Source organism: Ursus arctos, unplaced genomic scaffold (genome assembly GCF_023065955.2).
Source record: "Ursus arctos isolate Adak ecotype North America unplaced genomic scaffold, UrsArc2.0 scaffold_15, whole genome shotgun sequence".
NCBI classification, from domain to species: Eukaryota; Metazoa; Chordata; class Mammalia; order Carnivora; family Ursidae; genus Ursus; species Ursus arctos.
The window spans coordinates 47,816,083-47,840,936 of NW_026622819.1; the positions used below are offsets into that span (position 1 = coordinate 47,816,083).

Here is a 24,854-nt window from a genome sequence, read left to right on the forward strand (position 1 = left end):
TTCTATTTCCTCCCCTACTTTTCCCAGGCTGACTTGGGTGATTCTCAGGCAGGGGCTCAAACTCAAACTCCCACAGGAATACACAAAAAGTTACACCCCACCCCCACATAAAGAAGAGAGTTATTAGCAAAGCTGGGGGTTGCCAGGCAGGCATCTGAGCCTATGGGTCTATATTCTCCAATTTTATAAGAAAACCCAGATATACAAATTTAAATGAGAAATCTTCCTATTTTATCATGTTGATGTCTCATAGATATTGCAGACCTAACCAAATGCATCTGAGAGCTGAATTAAGTCAGGGAGCCACACCTTTGGGGACTTCTATAAGATGTGAGGTTGGGGGAAAGAAAGAGCAAATTCCTAAGAATTTAATCTCTTTTGTTTCATTGGATTTGCCAGACTTACATGACCCTTGTCTGGACCCAAACTTAGCAATTCAATCATTCAACATCTAATTAATAATGATTATGATTACTATTTTTATAGTTTTTCATATGTACTTCTGCTAAACACCCTTAAGAATAAGGTATTGTTATCACCACCAATTCACAAAAAGGCATCCGAGGCTCAGAGAAACTGAATAACTCACTTAGACCACACAGCTCCAAAGTGTTAGACACACTTAAAGCTGAGGCTGCCCAATTCCAGCATCCATGTTTCTAACCCTGCAACAACAGTGCAGCCTCCCGTCCCAGAGCTAAGAGATCGTGAGAAGTATCACTAGGCAACATTTATTGGTCTAGCTGGGGAGATAAAACGGACAGATTTTCAGTAAAATCTAGGCTTCCCATGGAAACCAACTATGCACCTTTGGGCAAATTATTTTGCTTTTCTAAGCCTCAGTTTCTTCTGTAAAATTGAGGTGGTGCTACTATTTCCTATATAGGCTGGTCAAGTGGGCATTGTATGAATCATCCATGTAAATGCTTAGCATAGCGCCTGAAGGATAATAAACCCTGGATAAAGCTGGGCTGCTATTGCTATTATTTTTATTTTCTTTACTATGAGTCATCAGTCCTCATATTTAACCCTCTACCCTAAGGCCACAGAATCCCAACACTCCCCTGGGCTTTAAGAACACTTTCAATTTTTCATGGCCTTTTAACATCCATTATTTCATCTGATCCTCCCAAGAACCTGATGAGGTAGGAGGGGCAGAGATTACCTCATTTGACAGAAGAGAGAATGAAGAAGGCACAGAGAGGTTCAGAAGGCTCCCAAAGTCACACAGCTAGACATAGGCTCCATTACCCTGAGCTTTCTTCTACTATATGTAGAAGTAGGTGGGGAAGACCACCAAAAGTAGAAACATTATATGTGTTCTTGGGTGCCTGGAAAATTAATGGGGATTAAAACACAACTGCCCAGGAAAAAAGATACAAGAACATTTCTGAAGAAGCGTGAGTTAGAATTACTAAACTGTAAATTATATAGATAAATACATCCAGGAAAAAAATTACTAGAAGCAATTACTAATATGAGTAGAATACAGGGTGTTAACATCTAAAGAACTTCCTGGAGGACAGTAAGGGACCTAGGAGCCTTTCTTTTTTTTTTTTTTTTTTTAAGATTTTATTTATTTATTTGACAGAGATAGAGATAGCAAGAGAGAGAGGGAACACAAGCAGGGGGAGTGGGAGAGGAAGAAGCAGGCTCATAGCGGAGGAGCCTGATGCGGGGCTCGATCCCATAATGCCAGGATCACGCCCTGAGCCGAAGGCAGATGCTTAACCCCTGTGCCACCCAGGCGCCCGCTTAGGAGCCTTTCTATACCTGCTGCAAATTTACTGGAATTGGAAATGGTGCCCTATGGGCTGACTGGAACAGCACTATGGGGAAAGCACATCGTTACGCCCAACTTCTCTGTCTCTGGAGCACATCTTATGACATGGACAACTGAACTATGAAGTATCGTATTACCAGCATCTAGCACATTATGTGCCCCATGATAGATACTCACAGTAGATAGACTGATGGATTGAATGACTCTGCTGGGGAAGATGGAAGAAGCTGTGAGCCCATGTGCAGTGGACCTAGACCATTCTAGTAGATGTCTGTCATTTTTCCTGCCCAGTCCCTCCACCACCTCTTCATACTTTTCCTTTGGTCAGCTGCTCCTGGTTAATCCTTGGTGATCTCAGGGGGACTGATAGCCAAGTCAAGCCAATCCAAATCTGTCTCCTGAGATGCTGAATCTTGAGAAGAGTAGGACACAGGGGAGGAGGTGGTAGGAGACCAAGTCTTTGGCTGGCAGCAGCCTGAGAGACCATTACTTCCTATAACCCAGATCCCCGGGGCTGCCCTAAGTCTTCATCTTCCCAAGGCCTGATTATTCAACTCTTCTTCTGACATTTAAGTTTACCAGTTATTTCTCCAATAAATCCCTATAGTTTTGCTTAAGTTGTCAGGAGTCCATTTCTCTTGCCTGTAACCAAAGGGTGACCTGCCTTAGAAGTGAACAGCTGAGTAGGGTTGCTGTTAAATCAGCCGGTGCAATTCCACGAGCTTCTAAATAGCTTGCTCTTCTTCTGAGTCTGTCTCTCAGGACATATCAATAATATAAATATAGAGAAGACGTGCATAGCCTGTTAGAGTTGTCCCAGCTGGTGCAGGGGAGGGATACCTGCTTTAAATATTTTACTCCATTTCTCTCTGTCTGGCTTAGAATTGGGCAAAATAAAGCCAACGGGGTGACAGAAAGAGGAGAGAAAACCCTCAAATGGGTCTTCTCCCTTTGCCTCACTCAGCAGCTAGAGTCTCCAGTTGAACCAACTCCTACCCAACTGCAACAGAAAGCCCTCTGGCAGTCCCTGATCTTGCCCACCCCAGGCTTAGGCCCTCTTCTCTGCTTGGAAGAAACATCACTGACATGTCCTGCCTGTGATCCAAACACCGCTTCCCAATTCTGAGGCACCAGGAGATGTAGTGGCTTCCTGGCTCTCCGATGCCAGTGACCCTCCTGTTCCCCCCAACACCCAACTGAGCCAGAATCCCCCCTAGCGCAGTAGCTGGACAGCTGTAGCCTGCACCTCCCATTCCAGCAAGAAACAGGAAAGGATGGGCCGTGGAAGGAGGGAGGGCTCTCTGCAAAGCCTCCTCTTCAAACCCCAGGTCAAAAAGCTGGGATTCTTGATTTTTAATAAAATGCACCATTGGACCTGAATGCAGACTGTGCCAAATGATGGGCAGTTTCTTGTCAGGCTGTAGAGTAGGCACAAACCTCCTCACGTCGGATGATGGATACAAATGGCCGGCAGGCTCTTGGAAATCCTCAAAGTACTTAGTCATGGTGATCTCGGTAATCCACTGCCAACTAAAGCCAAATGAAGGCATCCCCAGGATCCAGGCAGAGAGAGACTTGGAGCAATGGTACAGCCCTTCTCACTAAGTCCCCCTCCCTTTATGCACACCTCCGAACCCAGCTCATGGCCATGAAAGCAAAGTAGCCATGAGCACCAAGAATAGGACAGCAGTAACTATGTCAAAACTTACTCCTTAAGAGGCTGGAAGAGTCTGTGTGAGGTCACATGCTTATCCAGCCATTCGCACGTGCTCATTCATTCAAGACATACTAATTTGTTATAACAGCATCCAAGACATGCTGTCACTCCTTCCTTCCTTCGTTCAAGACAACACCTACAGGTTGATGACCCGGGTTGCCGTGCTAAGTGCTACGAGTACGTTACTTCTATGCCAAGTTCTAGATGGCACAGCCCTCATGGAGTCTATACTCCTAGGAGGGGGATTAAAACATGAGGAAAAAAACAACTAGAAGGCAAGGTGCAAAGTGATGAGTGGCATGAGAGATCCCAACAAATGGAACTACAGAGGAGCCACCGAGGAGGGGAGCAAGAGACAGATGAGGATGCCTCAAGGTGCAAGCAGAACACAGACGTCCTGGCACAAGACGAGAATGATTCCAAACTCAGGAGTGGAGTCTGGGGGTGGTGCCGTCCAAGTGCAGGGAAAGCAGTACAAAGTACACGCTCAGAGAAACACCACACGGCGCCCCGACGGTGCTCTTCGGCGGGGGTCCAGCACGCTGCAGGGACGCCCCAGGCGAGCCAGGCTCTGGGCTCCTGTCAGGAAGCCATGAGACAACACTCCTCCACCTGGGCTCTGTGAGACGAGGGAAGTCCCCGGGCTGGAAAGAAGCCCTATCAGAGGTGCACAGTGAAGAAGGCTGCGGTGCGGAGGAAGAGATCAGGCCGGGAGGCCAGTGAGGAGCCCATGGCAGCAGGGCGGGCCTGAGCTGTGGTGGGGAAACCAGACCGTCGTCGTTGTGCGAGTTATGACTCCCACTAAAGTGCCACTAACTCAGTCCTGGGAAACAAGCACTGGGCTTGGTTTGAAGAGGCAATGTGACTCCACACAGAACCGAGCTCTAAGTCATGAAGTCTAGTTTCTAGCCCGAACTCAAGCAAAAACTAGCTGTGTGACCTCAAGCCAATCCCTCAAACCCCCTGCACCTTGGTCTCCTTGTCTGTCACCCCTGACGAAAATCAGCAAGGACAGATATGAGTGTATTTTCACTCTTTGGTAGCCATTGTAAAAACACAGGATAAATAACAGAATTACACTGTTTCTAGAAGGCTCTGTATTTTCTTGGCTTCTATGGCAGAATCTAACACTAAACGTGGGCTAATCTCAATGAAAGCCCTCACTTCCGGTTTTCCTCGGTGAGCCAAGCGATAACAAGAGCCACTGAAATGTACAAGAACTCCATGAACGGATCCCAACACTGAACCTGAGCCGTAGGACCTGCTACGTGTCTCAGTGTCCACTCATTACAGAGTGACACAGTCCTAAAGGCATGGGGGGAGGGGGAACAAATCTCAGTTCTGCTATTTACTCTGTGTAAGCTTGAGCAACTTCCTACTGTGCCTTAATTTCTCCATCTATAAAACAAGGTTAATAATCTCTATCACCTAAAACTAATGAGATTATGAAATTAATATGTACCACAGAGCAGAGTGCCTAGCACCTAGTAAGCACTTGATAAATAATGGCTATTATTCATTGTTATTTTTACTACTGCTGACATCACAGCATTGTTTCACTAATTTCAAACTACAATATTTTGCATATCCTCTCTAGCACACCAGAGGGATGCTTAAAAATATCTGAATCACTCATAAAAACAGTTTGAAATATTCTATTGCATACGTCACCGGTTTACTTTTTAAGTTGAAAAATCTCCTATTTTATGTAAGAGATGCCTTTGCAGAGATAGTCTTTTTAAAAACACTACCACATGTTTTGTCACTACTTCTTGACAAAATGTTTTTCAAAAAAAGAGAACTCGCACGCACACACACACACACACACACACAATTGTTCTGTTGTCAAGAAAATGTATCAAGCCTGAGATGTTAACGTTGCCAAAAGATGACAGTATTTGGCAGGCCTAAAAGTGTTTGTCATCTTAAAAGTATTTATGCAAAAGCAGAAAATAAACTATTCAATATTTTAGTCACTTTAGGTGATTAAGGCAAGTCATTAGGTTTTGGTTGAAAATGTTCTTGAAAGAAATTCGCCCTTCTCCAACCTAGCTGGTTTTATCCTTCTGCATATAAAATGTTGACTGTTTCTTAAGTTTTATCTGTGTTACCTGTGGAGTTTTTGGCACGGGCACAATGCAAGCGCTAAAAGGCCTTCCCCACCTACACAATCCAGCTCCTCCAGTGTTTCTGCAAGAACTTTTAAATTAAAAGCATTTACCAGTTCTGAGACCTTGAGCAACTTACTAATTCCCCAAGTTCCAGTTTCCTCTTTTAAAAAGTTGGGTGGGGGTAGGGTTGAGGGAGAATATAAACCCTGTCAGCTCACCAAGAGAGAATAGATTTGAAAAATCTTTCTGTTAATGGCAAAGCTATTTGGGGGGGGGGGGGGTGTTTAAGCCCATAAAGCTGAAGCTTATTCAACTAAGACGTCCCTCAACATTTTCCTTGCAGAATCCTGAAATAAATCCTTGAAAGGACAAAAAGGTGTCCCTTTTGCCTACATGCAAGTAAATGTTGAGTTCATATGGAAGCAACAGTTAAAATGCTCCCAAGGGCTTTCCTTAATGATTTTTTTCATCAGAATTAAAGAAGTGTAGGCCCTTTTGGAACTATTTATGAATGTGTATCTTGTGAAGTTATAAATACATTTAGATCCATTTCTCTTTCCTTCTTATAAAGACATTGATGTGTTTTTTCTGACATGCCTCATGAACTCAGTCAATCACAAGTCTTTCTTAATGGAAACCACATGTCTGCCCAGAACTGTGTAATTATAATGCTAGGATTCTTGGCACTGCCAGGAAAAGGGGCATTGTCAAACCAATTAAAGTTTATTTACTTACATACCATTTCTGGATCAGAATGTTCTTTTTTTTATGCTGATGCTGAGAAAATATATATCTCATCAAGTTGTTGTAATTGTTTTTTTTGGACAGATTTACGTTTCTTACCAATTATATTCCCGGTTTTCAGTTCCTTTGCATGTAACTAAAAATTTCTTTAAAAAGACATCTGGGAACAGCATCATGAGATATTCTGTAAATAAGACTTTGCACATTTTATACCAAAATTACTGTGCTTGGCTATTTTGCTGCTGAAATGTAATTTTATAGGATTTATCTCCACTAAGGGGTATATTAGGAGCCCTGCTGCTTCCTCTAGACTTTTCAAGGACTGAGCATGGCCTGCAAAGAGGTTTGGGCTTGGTATCTGGCTCAGCTACTGAATTGATAGATTACCTAGAAAAAAAAAGTTTATAAAGTCTCAAATTTTTATGGCTGAGAAATAGGAATAAAAATTCTATTCACAGAAATAACATTGATAACGGGAAGTAACAGGGTAGCGGGGAAAGCACTGGGGTAAATATTGAAGGCAGACCCCAGCTGGTTGAATGGCCTCTTTTAACCACTCTGAGCCTTCTTTTTTAATCTGTAAAATGGGACTAATAATACCCTGTGAGCCTCACAGAATTGCTTTGAATTTAAAATAAAATAAGAAAAAGGCACCTTGCAATGTGCAAAGCAAAGACTACTGCTGCTGTCTCTGACTCCATTCAGTTCTCCCAAATCAAGAACCACAATCACAAACCAGCAAAAGTAAAACTGAGGAACAAATTTAGACCATGGCCTGAACTAAGAGATGAAGGGATTAAACAAACCAGACTGAAAATCTCAAATTCCAGTCCACTTGGGGAGAATAAGGCCAGTCAAAGAAAGTAAGCCTGTCCTATGGAAACATGCCTGTGAACATCATCCTTCACTTTTATCATGGGAAAGGAAGGAGCCCAGTTTGTTGTCAAAGCAGATGGGAAGATGGAGTGGGTTCTCTTCTCTCATTCTGATGTCGGTTCCCACACTTCCCACAAGAAGGTGCAGAAAGGCAGCATTGGGAAAGCCATTCAAACTTCGGCGGGCTGGTTTATCAATCACAGAAAGAGGACAACATAAGCTACCTCTCTCATCTCCTGGGTCCACCAAATATTAAATACCTGTGAGATTCCTCTTTAATCCCCACCATGGAAAAAGCAATGGGGAATTCCAACAATATAAATAGATTGAAGCGCAACCCAGTTTTCTACAGGCACCATATGCAACGTAAGTCCGAATATCATTTGGCTATTGTTGTAGAGTGGCTTTGTTTAAGTCCAACGGGTAAGCCAGCTTTAGTTTCTTTACATTCTTGTCCTTAGAGTTGAAGGAGCTTTCATCTTACAAAATCCACCATAAAAAAAAATCTGAACGTGCCTTGCGAGGGGGCTGTGCTAACACAACCACAAGCAACACAGTAACACAGCCTGTAAAGAGCATTCTCTGGCATGACGGTCTGCTCTGCCAATGACGACTCTGGGAACATCACTTGGAGTCCTTTTGAGTAAAATACTATATTTCTTGGAACTCTATGTCTAAAGCTTTGTCTGACCTTAGCATTTGTATTGTGTATGCCTCATAACGAGAATGACTGATCTTGCATTACCATTTTACATTTCATCATTTGAATGGTTATTTTATCAGAAATTCATTTCTACCTCAAAATCCCAAATACACCATTACATTAAGAGACCAGTAGGGCAAAAAAGCACAGTTTTGCTCAAATTAATAAAGCAGAAAATTCATGAATGACTCTTCTCATTAGGTAAGAATTCTTTACTCTAGACAGTGCTAAGCGATAAGTTCCCTAGTTTGTTTTGATTTTTGAACATTCAAACTAGCAATGCAGAAAATTTAGAGTTGATTTTTCTCAGCATGCAAAAATCCTTAAGCAGAAAACAAGTTCTTGTGGTTTATTTTAATTTTTTGAAAATTCATTCTGGATTTAACATTTCAGAAATACATCAATATAGATGAAAGGTGCATTTCTGGTGTCCAGCAATACACTCAGAGTGGACAGAGCCCTCTGATGGGTGAATAGCCATCAAGTGAGAGAAGTCAGGGGCTTCCAGTTAGTTATCCGTCTGTATTGTCCAACAAGGCATCCCCCTACACCTTGGCCAAGCTTTGAAGAAAAGTCCGCTTCTGCTTGGAGATCCTCTCCTACCTGATGAGAATTTGGGGAATAGAAACAAGTGGGATGAAACTAGAGAAAAGGAATGCCAGGGCTTTCCCCAGGAACCAGCTTCCCTTCCCCTTTATCTTCTCCCCAAAATTCTATTGTCCTTGGATTCTTACATACAAATGGTGTCTAATAACCTCAACCTAGGTCTTAACGACATCTTCCTGGGGTCATATTTTATTTAACAAGAGACTCAGATTCAATGTGGAGCAGTCACCATAGGGGAAAGTTTTAGGCAGAGTGACAGATCAGAAATGGGAAGACTCTAAAGATGTTTGGCTTAGACCCGCTGGGCATATCAGCATTAGGAGGATTCTGTGACTGTATAATCTCCAAGTGCCTCTGAGCCCTGAGAGTCTCAGAGGTGGGCTGTCCTCCCAGTGCAGAGGCAGCTTTCGAGACCCTTCAGTGGGATACCGAGGAAAGAGCCTAGAACAGCCATCATATGGACAGCGGTATGACTCTGGGATCTGCCATTTGTGAAGTTCTGTGAGCTTGAATATATTCTTCAGACTCTCCAACCTTCTTGCAGAGCTGTTGTCAGGATTAATTAGAGAGTTAAAGAAAGAACCCAGCACCCCTCCTGGCACAGGATAACTGAATGATAGAAATCTTAGTTCCCTCCTACTTCATATCACACTGCACAGACATTCTGTACTACTCCACCTATGGGTAGGGCGGCCCTAGCTAAGAAACCATGAGCTAAGAAAAATGATCTCATCTTTGGTCAGAGACACGCAATGCAATTTTATTGCATGATGCACAGAGACTCCCAAAACGTGTTAGCTCAAACCTACTGGATTCCAGGGGTGCAATGATGGGTCAAGTACTGCAATAGAGGATGCAACCTCCCTGAGGACCTCAGCCCTGCTTTTGGCAGTCTGGCCTCCAGCCTTCAAGAATATAAACGGCTCTAGCAGATTCTGGGCCCCAAATCCAACTTTAATTTACTGGTGACCTCATGGCTTTCAGGAGTATTACACAGGACTTATCTGGAATTCACTCTTTCCTACGCCCTTTCTTTTATTGGATAAATCTGATGATCATGCTGATTTCTTGGATCCTTTTATCTAGAAAGGAATTTTTCTGGAAGCACTTAGTATTTTTTTTAATCAAATCAAGAAAGATGCCCAGGACTTTACAAATAACTTATAAACATGTAATTTCTTAATATAATTTCTTGATAAATTAGTGATGGTTTTGTTACAATTCATCCAAATTTTTATGAAATACTTTAATCCACTCTCACTTTATAGGTTAATCACAAAGATTTTTAGATGTTGGATTTGGGAAGTTGTGGTTTCTGTCTTTGACCCCCAAAAACTGGTGTTTTCTTTACTTTTTCCGAATCTGCTTTCCAAAAATTATTTCAAAATGTGAACTTAACTATTTAATTCAATTTTGGATGTGAATTTATGAGGGAGTGAGAAGGCCAAAGACATGGGAAAATGATGGAAAGGAAGGCAAATCTAAATATAATTTCTCAAAACAGCAACAATAACACCCTGTAATTTAATAGAAGTCTGCTTAAGTAGCCTTATAGGAACTTAACATCACTACCAATTATTATTGTATTTCTAGTTTAAAGGCAAAAAATATAAAAAAAGTCTGATACTCAGGCCCATCCGTAATAAAAGGGGACTCATACTGCATGTCTAAGTATGTCAAAGCTCTAAGACAAACTCTAAAGGACAGATGTTATACCCCTTATCTGGATGATTATTCCTTCATGACAATGTGGAAGGCCAGGTTTGATTTTAGAATACTTGGACTCTTCAGAGTTCCACTTCCACTCAAGAGCCAGGGAAGCCAGCCCCATCACATGCTGCCACCCTTCTTCTTCTACCCCTAGCTCAGGTCAGCACCTCAAGGGGGGCCCTGCATACATGGAGAAGCATGCCAGCACTCACATTCCATCTCCTTCCTCATCCTCTACAAACAGCCCTTTGTCCACCTCTCAAGACTAGGATACACATACACCAAGACACACCTTGGGAAGGCAGATCCAGATGAGAGAACCATTTGGGCCTTGGAAAGTGACTCAGGACTTCCGGGGCATCAACTTCCTGGGTGCCAAGAACTCTCAGAGTGGTCTAAAGGGTGTGCATTTTTGCACCATGCGCCTCTTATCCCATAGGGAGTGGTATGGCTGGGAGAGGTCCAAACTGAGGCCCTCTAAAAAGCAGAGTCCAGAGCAGAGGACCTTCTTAACTGAGTGGGACTGAACATTCAGCCACATTCTTAATCAATGGAAAAACTAAGCATTCTATATGGTTTAGAACCAAGTATTTTACAGTTTCCGATTCTCTGAAATTTGTCCATCTACATACTTAGTGTTGCTCACACTCCAACTTTTTCTTAATCCCCAAAAGTCCAGATTCCACCCACTAGGAATGTTTTTTACTTTGGCACATGCCATTCCCTCTGACCTTCCACCATCCGCTCCCTCTGATAACTCCTCCCCATTCTGAAAGATTTAGGTCAGGGCAACCACCTCCTCTAGGACGCTTCCGTGACAATCATTTCTGATTGCTCGGGACAGCCATTCCCCTCCTCAGTGGTACCACAGTAATCCTCTTTTCATCACTGCCTTGCACTCCATCCCATGAAATTTTAATTACAACTTCTGTCCCCCAGTTCTGAGCTTCTCTGACCAGTTGTATTTCTATTTGTATCGCAGAGCCAAACACCTAATACGTGCTTGCTAAAATGAACGAAACTCAATCCATAGTGCTATATTCTCAAAAGCAACCTTCTCAACAAGGCTTTCCCTCAACCTCCTCTAAAATATGACCTTTTCCCATCTCTAGCCCTAACTCTTCTTTATTTTTTTATAACATTAAATACTTGACATTACATTATGTATTTATCTTCCCCAACCAGGACATGAGTTTCACGTCCAGGGCCAGGAATTTGTTTATATTATTGCCTGCTGAATCCACAGTACCTAGAATAAGCAGGCATTCAATAAATAATGCTGGATCAGTGAATGAGTGCACTAAACATGTCTGAACTATCTCAGCTTCCTAAAACTTCCATTCGTTGTATATCATTTTGCCAATCTACCTACCATTGTTATATCATTTCCTTAATAATTTTACTTCAAGTAGACTCATAATTTCATTTAATTAAAATTATTTTCAAAGGAACCTATACACAGAAAACTAGTAAATAGAAGAAAATCATAAAAAGCATATGATGATCAAACTGAAAATGTCTGTGTGTCTCATAAAATCATCTTACAGACCAGTACTGGTACATACACTGGTAACTAACCACACTCTGGGAAACGGTGTTGACTTAATCAAACAGACCTTCCGTTCCCCCAACCGTGCCAGATCGCAAAGTATGTTATGCATGCTTTTCACCTACCATTGAAAAATATCCACAACCTGAAAAATTTAGTGCCTACACCCTAAGCATTTCTCTGTCATGGAAGCTTCAAAGGCTCAGCCCAAATACCATGCATCTCAGATTGCAGTGAATGAACCTCAAGCACACACAAGCGTTTTTCTGTTTCATTTTCTCTTTGAAAGAAAAAAAATTCTCACAGAAAAGGAAACAGAATGAAAGACCCATATTGACAGCTCTTGCCCAGAGACTCAACTCTGAGATTTATCTGTGTTGCGGCCTGAGACATTGGCAATTTCTGAGTCTGTGTGATTCCTCAGAAGAGGAAATATGGCCAAGAGTCATTCCAAACAATAGAGGAATAACTCCAAAAAAATATTAGTACTTATGACCAGTTTCCATAAAAATCCCAAATTTTCTTCACTTCAACAAAGTCAGCACTCTTTTTAAAGAGTCTTTCGAAATTAGTTGCTAAGTTCAATTTTTTTAGAAAACTCCTTACATCTAGTTGAAGTATCAGTCTTCAAAACTTCTCTCTCTTGGCTAGGAGGGAACATGGGATGTTTTCAGTTACAGAAAAGACATTTTTCCAAGCATTCATGAAAAACCAGCGATTTTTTTGCCTCTTAAAATGGTATAACTATACATAAATATTTTAAATCTATTCCAAGTAGCTAGTCTTCAAGATTATAAACAGAGAATCAGTATGTTCCAACATTGACATGGTAAAGAGAAAACTAAGTTCAGCCGTCACTGATGGCTTCAAAAGTATGCTATCTGCTGATCCAGAGTGGATTTTGTTCTTCCTTATTTAAAACGAAGCACAAAGACTTAATAAGAAATAAAACCCAACCAACATGTTGTTTGCCACTATAGACATACGTGTATGAAAATATGCATTAAAATTTTATTATAAGAATAATAATATCCAGCTCTTTTCCTACTGTTTTGCTGATCTACTGTTTACTTTTCCTGCTGTTTTGCTACAGAGAGCTGTTCATACATCACCAGCATTTTTAAGAGATAGTACTGTGGAGAACAGTGATTCTCAAATGGTCCCATGGAATCCTGAAGGTCTCTGAGAGTCTCTTCTGGGAGGCGTGTGAGGTCAGAATTTTGGTCCCAATAATACTACTGTGCTGACATTTGAATGAAAGGTGCAAAAGCAATGATGGGTAAACCAACAATGATGGCTTAGCGAGAATCAAGACAGTGGCACTAAACTATAGTTGTACTTGTCACTGTATTCTTCACTGCCATGAACTCACAGTAAACACATGCAAACACCCACACACAATGTAAAAACCATTCCATTTAAGAATATTCCTGATGAAGTAGTAAAAATTATTGATTCATTAAACTTTATGAAAATATTATATTTTATTAAGCCTCAACCCATCTTACATCTTCTTAATATTCTGTGAACCCAAATGGGAAATACAAATAAAGCTTTCTGCTGCATGTTCAGGTAAAGTACTTGTGTAACTGTTTGAATTGTGGGCTGAACTAGTTGTTTCTTTCGGCAGAATACCATTCTTACCTGCAAGTACAACTGACAAACAATGGTTATCCAGACTTGGATATTTGGCAAACATCTTTTCAAAAATGAGCAACGTGAGACTGTCATTTCAAGGAAAACAGTTGACAAGCATGTATTACCAATGATAAAATTCCAGCTTTCAAATGAAAATAGGAATTTGGTGAAACCTAGATCCACCAGTATGAGCTGGACGGCTTACTAATAACTTTCCTGTTGAGATTTTATATTAATGAATATGAATTTTTAATATTGTCCAATGAAATATGTCACGTAACTCAGTGAACATAACTCAGTAAACCAATATTTTCCAAATAACCAATGCATGATGTTACAAATTCATGATAGATAAAACATCCATTCAAAGTGAAAGATATACCAATGGATTTTCATATAAACAGTACAAAAAATTCATTGATATGGTTTCAGATTCAACACTACAACTAACTCTTAAGAAACTAGCACTTGTTGAGTTTTAGTATGGTATCAAAGAATATCTACAAATGTCTAAAAAAAAACTATTAAAATACTCCTCTTTTCTCCAATTACATGTATTTATAAAGATGGATTTTCTTCCTATCCTTTAGCCAAAGTAACATGTTAGCAACCTATGGAGAAGCAAATATGAGAAAACTGTCTTCTCTTAAGCCAGACATTAAAGCAATATATAAAAATGTAAAATAATACCAGTCTTCCTACTAAATATTTTTGTTGCAGAAAATAGAGTCAGTTCTCATTTTAAAATGTCATTTATGTTAAGATGTGATGGGTTTGGCATTGTCTTTTTGAAAGAAGAATGAATAAATTTTTTTAAATTTCTCATTTCATTTATAATACAGTGGACATGGCATGAGCCACATAAACAGAAGTTCTTTGGAGTCTCGATATTTTTTTTAAGAATGTAAAGGGGTCGTGAGGTCCAAGGATTTAAGAAGCAATGCTGTAGCATTGAAGAGACTCAAGTCAGTAGTTAAGAGAAACCCACAAACTATAATGCCGCCATTCATTGACTGTGTAACCCCTTGCACAAGTCATTTCATCTCTGTGAACCTCAGTTTCCTTATCTGTAAAAGTAAAGATGTTTCCCAGCTCATGGGGCTACACTGTCCTCAACACACAATAAATTCTTCATAATCACTAGCTGATGATATCACCTTCATCTCGTCCTTGTTGGCCAACTTAAGTTGACACTTGTGAGAGCTGTTTGGATTTTGAAGGAGAGCAGAAACTGCACCCCAAAAGAGAGACAAAAGTGGGTTATATGGCCACATGGCTGTTTGGCCTGAGTCACAATTTACCACGATACTACCTGATGCAGTGATCTCACCAGGCCAAGCTCTCTTCCTACCAATCCGTACTAAAGGAGAGTAAAAGCCAAAAACGGGAGAAAATCCTACCACTTCCTGAGGCCACCCAAATCCTCTCCGTTATCAATCACCAACTGTGTGTGTGTGTGTGTGTGTGTGTGTGTGTGTGAGTGCGCGTGCGCGTGCGTGCATGCGTACGTGTGTAGCCAGAGGAGGACGCTCACAGGAGAGTAAATCAATCACTTCCAATTCACTTTTGTGATAGTCTTGGGGCTCAAATGCCGTTGACATATGTAATCTTTGAAACTTTTTGTCACGATTTGGGGAAAATCAACCAGCCCCGTAGAATGAAGTAAGAGACAAAAAAGACTTCTTTTTTTCCATTTATTCTTTAAGTCCTGTGAGATAGGTACATAAACTACAAAAATAATCATTTCTCTATTTTCCCCTATCACTTTTTTCCATAATTTGAAAACATAAAGCTCTTTCCACTGGCTGCCTTTCTAATTCTTCTTTCTATTCTTGTTCCAGTGCAAAAAGAATTCTGCCAACGAAAGTGCTATAAACAGCCATGCCCTCACTGAAAAAGGCAATATGCCGTCAGCCTGACATATACCTCGCTTTTCCGCTCATTGTCAACACTGTGATTGATGGTGTAGTTCATTAATGTAGGACGATTGTCAGCTTTTCCTGAATAAATATAAAAAGAAACAAAGAAATCCCCACCCTTTTCAAGCCAGAGTGAATTATTTCCTATTTTCCAGGCTTGGGTTTAAGGATCCATAGGGCATTCATCTCAAAATAAATAATGAACATACCCTTTAATAGAAGAAACTTTAGTTTGGGTTCAGGGCTGAAATAGAGAGAGAGAGAGAAAAGGAGGAAAGAATGCTATTCAAAAGAATGAAGCAATTTTGGCACCTGAAACCATGCTTACTTTAAAGCAGTATTTCATCTTTAGTATACAGAGTCATGTAAAATGCTAGAAATTATCACCTTTGGAAACCTGCAAAGTAAAAACGATCTGTCGTGGGCTAAGCCGCACGTAACAAGAATCACAAGGAAAGAAAGCAACGGAGTGGATGGATAGTTAGCAGACTGATTTATGGGCGGATAGGAAAGTTGACTAACGTCAGTCTACATCAAAAGGAAGTTTTATGGAAATAACTAAAATAGATTTCCCTTTCTATTTCTTCACTCATAAAGCAAGTTAGGAATGTTTTCCTTGCCAGACACATTTACATATAGAAGCTTGAAATAGGTAAGATGGCTACATCTTGGTCACATTTGCCCTTTTACCAGGAGGTATGGCCTCTGTGACTTTTCTCTGCACCGGCACCCTTATCTTTCTGCCTGTTTGACCTCTCCTAACTGGGCCTTTGCTAACTCCGAGAGTCACAAGATCAACAAACACCACCGGGTGTGTCTTGCTTTTTGCTTTGGTGTACAAAAAGCAACAACCGAAACAAAAACATCCTTGTACATATGGTGTTCACAAGTAGATGAACATACAGCATTTCACTCTGGGCATTCTGTTCCTGTACAGATTTTCTTGGGTGGTAATGTGCTAATGACAATAATAATTTATTCTGAAGATGTGCTAAATTTCTTGAGTCGAATTGTGAAGTATTTTGAATACCATTGGAAGGCACGGGAAACTGAGAACTGTAGGAAAAACTGGCCTTCTGCCCCCACTGGAAGACCCAATCTGATTGGAATAGAAGGTGATTACTGAGGACTAACCAGGAAACCCCGGGTGATTTCTTCTTAAAATGACAGCTTGCCTCTTAGGGCACATCTGCAGGGCTCTGTTCCAGAATGTTCTAATTCTTAATGAAGGTAAAAAGACTCGAACTCTTAACACCAGCTGCCAGTGAGCACTGACTACGCGCCAGGACTGTGCTAGACATAGTTACCTCATTCAGTCCACGCTCCAACTGTTAGGTCTGAACGATCATTACTCCCATTTTGAAGATGAGCAAGACAGGACTCAGATTATGCCAGTGACTGATTCAAGGTCACATATGAGTAAGTGGTACTATCAGGATGTTCACCCAGCCCTGTCTGACTTCAGAGCCAGAATTGTGAACAGTAAAATATGTGATTTCTGAGTAAGACTGAAATGTTGGGAGGATTTGTATCAAGGAAAAGAGCAATCTCCACTTGGCTTTAAAATGTTTCTTGAAGTGATATCCATTTGAGTTCTCATTTCCTTTTCACCCTAACCACATTAAGTCAGCAGAACAGATATTATGTTCATTTTACAGATGAGAAAAAGAAAGTCCAGAGAGGTTTAAAAAAAAAAAAAAAACTGTCTTAAGGTTCAACAGCCACGACTACGAGAACCGGGACCGAAACTTGAGTCTTCCCATATACCATTATTTTGCTGTAAAGGGACAAACCAGAAAAACATATGAATAAATAATCAAAGCCTATCCAAGTCACTTGGTGGCAAGGTAGCTGTTGCCATATTTCATTTTGCAACTGCTTAGCTTGTCGTCTAATAAATGCAGTGTTTCCCTACTAGCAACCGAGTACTTTGGCATTCTCCAGATCCCCTGTGTGTCATACCATCTCAGCGGCTTCAGGTGAGGGGACCCTGGATTTCTCAGGATGCGGGAAGCCTCTAAGGGTCCTGAGGAGTTTGAGATGGGAGCGGTAAAACTGCTCAAAACCAACCGCCCAACTCTTCCGTAAGTAGCCAGTTGGCAATATAGCCAGCATGTCAGGGAATAATAAAAATCGGTTGTGGGAAATAAGAAATTTTGAAGAGGAAAAAGTGTGCCCCTACGAACTCCAGGTTTTACGTGTCACGGGAACCCAGAGATGACAACGCGTGGGCTCCCATAGTTTCACAGCAAATTAAGATGAACATATGTTTTTGGAACCTATCAGGCCAGACCTTGACATCCATTCAGAATACCCCACAAAGGAGGAAATAAACGACAAAAGCAGTAAATTTCTCAGTCAAATCTCGTAAGTGCCCCTAACGGATAATGCTCGCCTTTAGAATTTTATGATGCCGGAGAATGAAACTTCACCCGCCAACTCTTTGACTCCAAGAACCCAACTCACAGCAGTTCACAATGTGTATGCCCTTCTCCTAATATTAACAACTGGGACAGTGTGTGCACTTGCTGGTTCTTAAAGACGTGTTGAGTTGTAGGCCGATGAGGAATATAATAAACCAACACCGATAATGTACATACAATGAATTTATTCTGTATTCTGAAGGACTCTTCCTTCCTATTTTCTCCCCAGCAAATTGAAAATTATATTTGTAACCTGATTTTAAAGCACTCTAAATGTGCATTTCTCAGAGCTATTAACTGAGTTTGGATAGCGTTTTATATTTCTTTCCTGTACATTTATTATGGGACATCCAAGACAGAGAAGAAATTAAAGATCAAGGAATATCAGAGTTATGCATGCTTTTGTCTCTTCTGCGGAAAAGGAAACAGAACATCAACTTTTGAAATAAAACATTAAAAATTATGAAGAATGAACATAGTGGTTCCTTAACCTTTTATGGGCTGTGGACCCTTGTGAGAATTTAATAAAAGCCTTTCCTTAGGAAAATGCCTATTACTTAATAAAAGATGTCCCATCTATTGTAAGTTTCATTGCTCCCCGCCCCCTGAAATCTAGTCTTGAATTGCCTGCAGGTTAAGAATCCCTGAATTATCATCCCCAAAACCATGAAAAATCAGTTCATCTAATCGACTTGTCCTGTGGGGTAACACTTACAGATGGCGTTCACGGTTTAACCTCGCGATGCAGTGGCTATTTAAATTTTACTGGAACCCATACCTCCTGACCCCTCTCTTCCTCCCTTCTTCCCTGGATGCATTACTCCGTTTATGCAGGATTGTTTGAAGGAGAATTGAATTAGAAACACTGTCTGAAGAGCTGTTTTTGCATCTCTGCTGCTTAAGATGCAGGCCTTGAGCGAGGGGGCTTCGCCATCAAGAGAAAACAGTGTGCGTTCTCAGGGCAATCAAACCAAAGGGTCACACTTCCACGAGATAACTGGGGCTGAAAAGGGAGCCAAGCTCTTTGGGGAGCTGGGTGACACCACAAATGAATTGTGTCATGATTTCCACTCGGGAGTTTCGTGGGGCTGACGTTGTGAGTCCTTCACCGTTGTCCCAGGATGGTGGCAACTGTGTCCATTTTTACAATCTAATTTTACAATAGATTAACTTGGAAAAGGCTGGATGGCAAAGACACTGTATGGGGCATATGAGGGGAACAGACCAGCTCGGTTATGAGTGAGTGCAGCGCTTTGATTCCCTTTTTAGAGAAGAAAACATCAAGAGCCACAATCGCCAAGTCACAAAGCAGCCAGGACTCCATTTCAGGTACTTTTCAAGCTGCCTAGAAGTTTGCAATTTCACAAACCCATACAGTCACAGTCATGCCTAAAAAGGCCTATCTTGGGTTCTCCCTGGTGATGCAATTCAAACACTGAGCTGATTTGTCAGACATATACCCAACTATGCCCAACACATAAGAAAGTTTGGCTCCTAAATGAAGAGGGAAAACAACCCCAATTTTCTACCCTCTATTAAGAGAAGGTTTCTGCTTAACTTGTTCTCTGCCTTATAAAGCTGTAGAAATGAGTCTGACTTGCAGAATTCTATTTTTAAAAACTCTTCCTATTTACATATGCTTTACTTCTCAAAAGAATGTCACCTTCCTATTAATGCAACAGTTAACAAAGGCAATGTCAGAAACATGCCATTGGTGGGGGCTTTGTTTCTCACTTGCCATGTTTTGATTGGGATCTGTGCTAATTCATGTGCCCTCATTGTGAGACAACTGAGAATTATCATTGTCAATACAGTTTCCTAACAATCTCAGAACCCAGGCAATTAGGTATAAATAAGTCATTGTCGGCAAAATAAAAGAATGCCGTCTACCGTCTCAGATGAATAAAAGAAACAGCTGGAGAAGGAAGGAGAGAACCCAGAGAGAGAAAGAGAAAATGGACCCAGAACTTCTCTATGGGCTCCAAGAAAAAGGAAAAACTTTATATGACTAAATAAAAACACCAAAAGAAAATAAACATGCTTAGAAAATCATTATCCAATATACTTTTAAGCCAACTCCTAAAACAGCTTTTCTGAAACACTTTTGGATGACTGTTTATATGTTAAAATCAACATTTAAATTGTGCTGCAAAGCTTATTGTGCACTACATAAGCAGTTCTAAGACCTCTAGAACAACATAGCTTTGGGTCTAATCCACTGAAAACACACTCTCCGCACATGAAAATTTTGTTCGCTTTGGTTGGGAAAAAGTGAGGAATGTGCTTGTCTCCAAGTTAGAAGAAGGTCAAGAAAGCATTTTTAAAATATATTTCTCCACGAATGACCAAGTAGTCAGGGCCCCTTCGTGCACCTGAGAGGTCTGCCAGCCAAAATGCAGATCAATTCCTGAAAGAAGCATTCATACGTTAAATATGCATTTATGCTCCCCCCAAAATGTACAGTTCCAACTTTTTTTTTCCCAAATTAGTTCAGAAATGAGGGGAGTTGGAAACACATAAGTTCTGTTTGCTTAAACCAATGGCAAGTATCACAAGATGTTAAGGAAAGAAAAACTTAGCAATCAGATAGATCCCAGTTCTATGGCCAAATGTTAGCATTGATTTTGCAGGTCACTTTCTCCAAACTGGAAAGCAGCTCTCTGCCACAACATTCAATGAGGACAATGATCCATTTAATAATGACATAGGAGATATATTTTATTCTGTAATCTGTAAGAACTGCTTCATGTTCACTACTTTTCAGAATATTATTTCACCTAACCTTCTGAACAACTCATCAGGTTTCCACATGTAAGAATAGGGTTTATTTTGGGGTGCCTGGGTGGCTCAGTCCATTAAGCATCTGACTCTTAATTTCAGTTTAGGTCATAGTCTCAGGGTCATGGGATCGAGCCCAAGTGTTGGACTCCCTGCTCAGCAGGGAGTCTGCTTGGGAGTCTCTCTCTCCCTCTCCCTCCGCCCCCCACCCCGCACACTTGCTCGCTCTCTCTAAAATAAATATTTTTAAAAATTTCAAAATCTAAAATCCAGGCGATCTTCAAAATATTAACCATTGTACCAAAATAGCAGATACAAGTACTTTCGGATACTCAGTTAATGTTGGAATCATCTCTAAATGATGATGCCTGGTGAGCAGACAAGTATATGATCCGAAAGAATAAACTCTAATTATTAAAACAAAAGATTGAAGACGTGCCAGAGTGTAGCGTGAAAAAAATTTCACTAAGGTTTTTGACCAAGAAAAGTCATAATATCCTTGCAGATGAGATGGATATGGGTGGGTGGGTGAATAGACATGGAGAGGGGACAGTTTGCAGGACTCAAATCTGGATAAATGGTTATTTACCTAGAAAAGTTACCTAAATCTCTGTTTGCAAATGTAAAACCAACTTCTGTTCTTACAGTACCTTCAATATCCTACCTGCCTGTTACTTGCAGAATTGTTTCTTCATGTGTTCTATTGTTCCAAAAATTATTTATCTTCTTGCAAGCAAAGAGGAAATGGTCTATGTTAGGTTTAAAACCCCGGAAAATACTCCCCCAGAAGCATGACTAGTTTGCATCTTTTGGACAGCCAAGATCAAAGTGATTTAAAATGTTTATTTTTAAAGTAAACCATTTACACTGATCTTTGAAAAACCCCTTTCACCCTTTGAGAACTGTATTTGTCTCCACAACTCTTTGAGGGACACACCAAAATCATACTTTATTCAAGATGGCATAGCAGAATTGTCATGCCTGACTTATCTGACACCATCTCGTAATGCCAGCCCCACGCACAGTGACCCAAAGTAGGGCAGGAAAATGCGAAGGGCTGGATCATGAGCCCAAGGGCCACTGTGAACCCAGCAATGGGATGCTGTGTGCCACACGGCTCTCTAATTGAAAAAAGCTGCAAAGAAACAATACTGAAGGGGAAATCATAAACACTGTTTCTTGGGATCACTTAAGAAAGCAACCTTCGTGGATCTCCCACTTCTATTTAAGGAGAAGGAAGTTACAGCTTCGAGTCCAGCTCTTTCCAAACTATAGGCAAACACCATAAAATAGTCAATACCAAATGCCACCAAGGACTTTGCGGGGGGTGGGGGCGGTGAGTCTTTTCCTCTTTTGAATCTGGAGGATGATTTGAATTGCATCAAGGTCACTGTATCTGAGGGAGTTTTCCCAGCCCCCTGACTTTATTTCGCATCTCAAACACAACCCTTCTTTTATGAAAACCCAGTTTAAATATTAATGTGTGTTTTCTTAAGGAAGTGGAAGGCAAATCAACTTCCTGGTACCCAGGGTATCTGATTTCTAAAATGGTCTAACGCTGGTCGTCACAGCTCTACCAGATGTGAGGGGTGAAGCTCTGTAAAAACGGAAAGGCCGGCTTTCAGGCTCACTGCTGTGCAGGTCCCACGCCTCCCTGAGCCGTATCCTCTGAGAGTATATTTTTGTTAGCTGGCTGCCGGAAGCCCTCGACTGCCCCCCAGTTGTTTTGCGATCCTATAAGGACCTTCCCAGCCCTGCTGTCAGCCCAGACATGAAGAGTGTGTTTGTGTTGGTAAGTTTTGGGGGCTGGTTAAAATAATAAGTATTATCATCAGCATCACCACTGCAGCAGAATAGAGGCAGGTGGGGTTCAAGAGCCGGGCTCCGAAGTTTGCTAAAAAGCCTATTTTGAGAAAACCTTTGTTCTAAACTCTCTTGTTTACCTCCTGCACCAAGAAACAATGTCTTTTGTTACCAAGCCCCCCTTCTTTGACTGTTAAGTTTGTTTACTGACATTTTCAATACCAGGCAATACAAAGAGTATTTCCTCGTATTAATTTCAAATGTCACAAAGAACAAATTTGGTTCCAAAGAAGCCTGTCTAACTAGATAAGATGCCCTCAGTTAAGAAAAAATATAATGAAAATAAATCTTGCTCTGCAATGTGGACCACATAACCTTAGGGATCCTATTCTTCGCCTTCCTTGCTATATTATTCAGAAGCTGCCTGGCTTGGTGTCTCTCTAACCAGGCCAGGCTGGGCCGAATGACTCTAGTGTCTGCTTAGAAAATGCTGACATGTGATTTGAAGAACATTAGCCTTCCATGTCAGCTAGAGTCCATGTGCCCACCAAACAACTGCTAAGATTGGGAAAAAAAGAAAAAAAAAAGTTGTTTACAGGTAGGTCTTATAAGGTACCATAGGATGACCTCCACAAATAATTTATTGATTTTCAAATACAGTTCTTCTGCAAATATTTGTTGAGCACCAGGCCAACCACAGAGCACACGGTGAAGAGCCAAGCTGACATAATCCCTGCCGTCACTGAGCTTACAGACTAAAGAAGGAGGCAGACGCAAGTCAAATTGTCACCTAAGGAGCATACTGTTACAGCCCAAGATGGGCACTCTGAAGGAAAGCAAGAGAGTAAAAACCAAGAGGCTTCCCTGAAAGAGGGGTTTGAAGGATGAGAAGCAGGCGAGTAGGCCAAGAGGGACGAAGGTGCTCCAGACAGAGGGATTGCACTGCAGAAGAACCCAAGGTAATGGGGAGCATGGATGTGGTCAGAGGACCAACAGTGCTAGACCAACAAGGTGGGGGGGGGGGGGGAGATGGTTAGACCACTACGGCCTTGCCATGCACTGTGGACTGAATCTGGATGGATTCATCCAGAGAGGTTCCACTGAAGGATTCTGGCTTAGCACCCAATGCCTCCCTATCTCCTGCATAACTTGTCAGGATCTGGTCCAGATGGAACGTATGACACTCTCTGTCCCAGGCACATAGCTCTAGGTCACACACCTCCCAATAGAAGGTGTTGAATGTGAATGACAGTCTTCAGTGTTCCGAAATCAAGTGGAAGCCTCTAGTTTAAAATATATGCCTCTCGGGGCGCCTGGGTGGCACAGCAGTTAAGCGTCTGCCTTCGGCTCAGGGCGTGATCCCGGCGTTCTGGGATCGAGCCCCACATCAGGCTCCTCCGCTATGAGGCTGCTTCTTCCTCTCCCACTCCCCCTGCTTGTGTTCCCTCTCTCACTGGCTGTCTCTATCTCTGTCGAATAAATGAATAAAATCTTTTAAAAAATAAATAAATAAATAAATAAATAAAATAAAATAAAATAAAATAAAATAAAATAAAATAAATGCCTCTCTTCTAAGCCAATCTAATACAGTGACAACCAGAATAGATATAGATACAGATCCAGATGTAAAATTTCACAAGTAATCCCGTCCTTTAATGAGTAAGTCCCAAAATTATTTTAAATAATAGTTATATTGACACTCAGCTTTCCAAGCATACAACGTAAAATTAAGCTTTACAAGAAAAAGAGACCATCTGTGGCAGCATCAAGAGAAAGAGAAAGAAAACCAATGTAACACTGTCTTTCATGATTTGTTCTCTAAATCTTTTTGAAGTTATGATCACCGAAGCTTACTACCCCAGCCTGACAGGAAACAGATATCGAACTAAGGCTACGTAGGAGCCAAGAGATTCGAAAGTATTGTTTAATCGTGAAAATAGGATATGAAGGAGAAAATGTAGAAAACAAACATCTCTCTCTAGTGACTGTGTTACTATATGTACAAAATTAACAGAAATAAGAAAAAGATTAGTCATGTTAAATTAAAAATAGCTATGATGTTCTGAATGATGCCAGCTATGGGACACCACACTGAATGCTTTCCAAAGAGCCTCATTTTTTCCCCATAACTTCCCTGGAGTCGGGATCTACTATCATCACCATTTTCGCTTTACAAGTAAGTCAAGAGGAGCTCAAGAGACTTGCCCAAGGTCACTATGGCTACCAAAGTCTATTGTTGCTGAAGTCATAACATCCCCAATATTCATCTGAACACACAACTTCCCAGAATAAAATCTGGGAAGATATTTCCCAGACCACCTTATAGCTTAGGGAATCATGTGCCCAAGTTCTGGCTAGTCAGATGTAAGCAGAACGCTGGATGCAATACCCAGTGTCATGAAAGCAAGGGGGTCTGCCCTGCCCCGCCTCCCTCCATTCTGCTCCTAGGAATGCTGCCAGGACAGCCATAACTCCATTTCTGACAGTAGGGATG

At 41.1% G+C, this 24,854-nt stretch overlaps 1 protein-coding gene across 14 annotated transcripts in view; it reads right to left on the reverse strand.

The window, feature by feature from the left end:
* The window catches only part of EBF1 (EBF transcription factor 1), a 384,748-nt gene that overhangs the window by 277,867 nt on the left and 82,027 nt on the right, over positions 1 to 24,854 (reverse strand). The window lies entirely within an intron of this gene.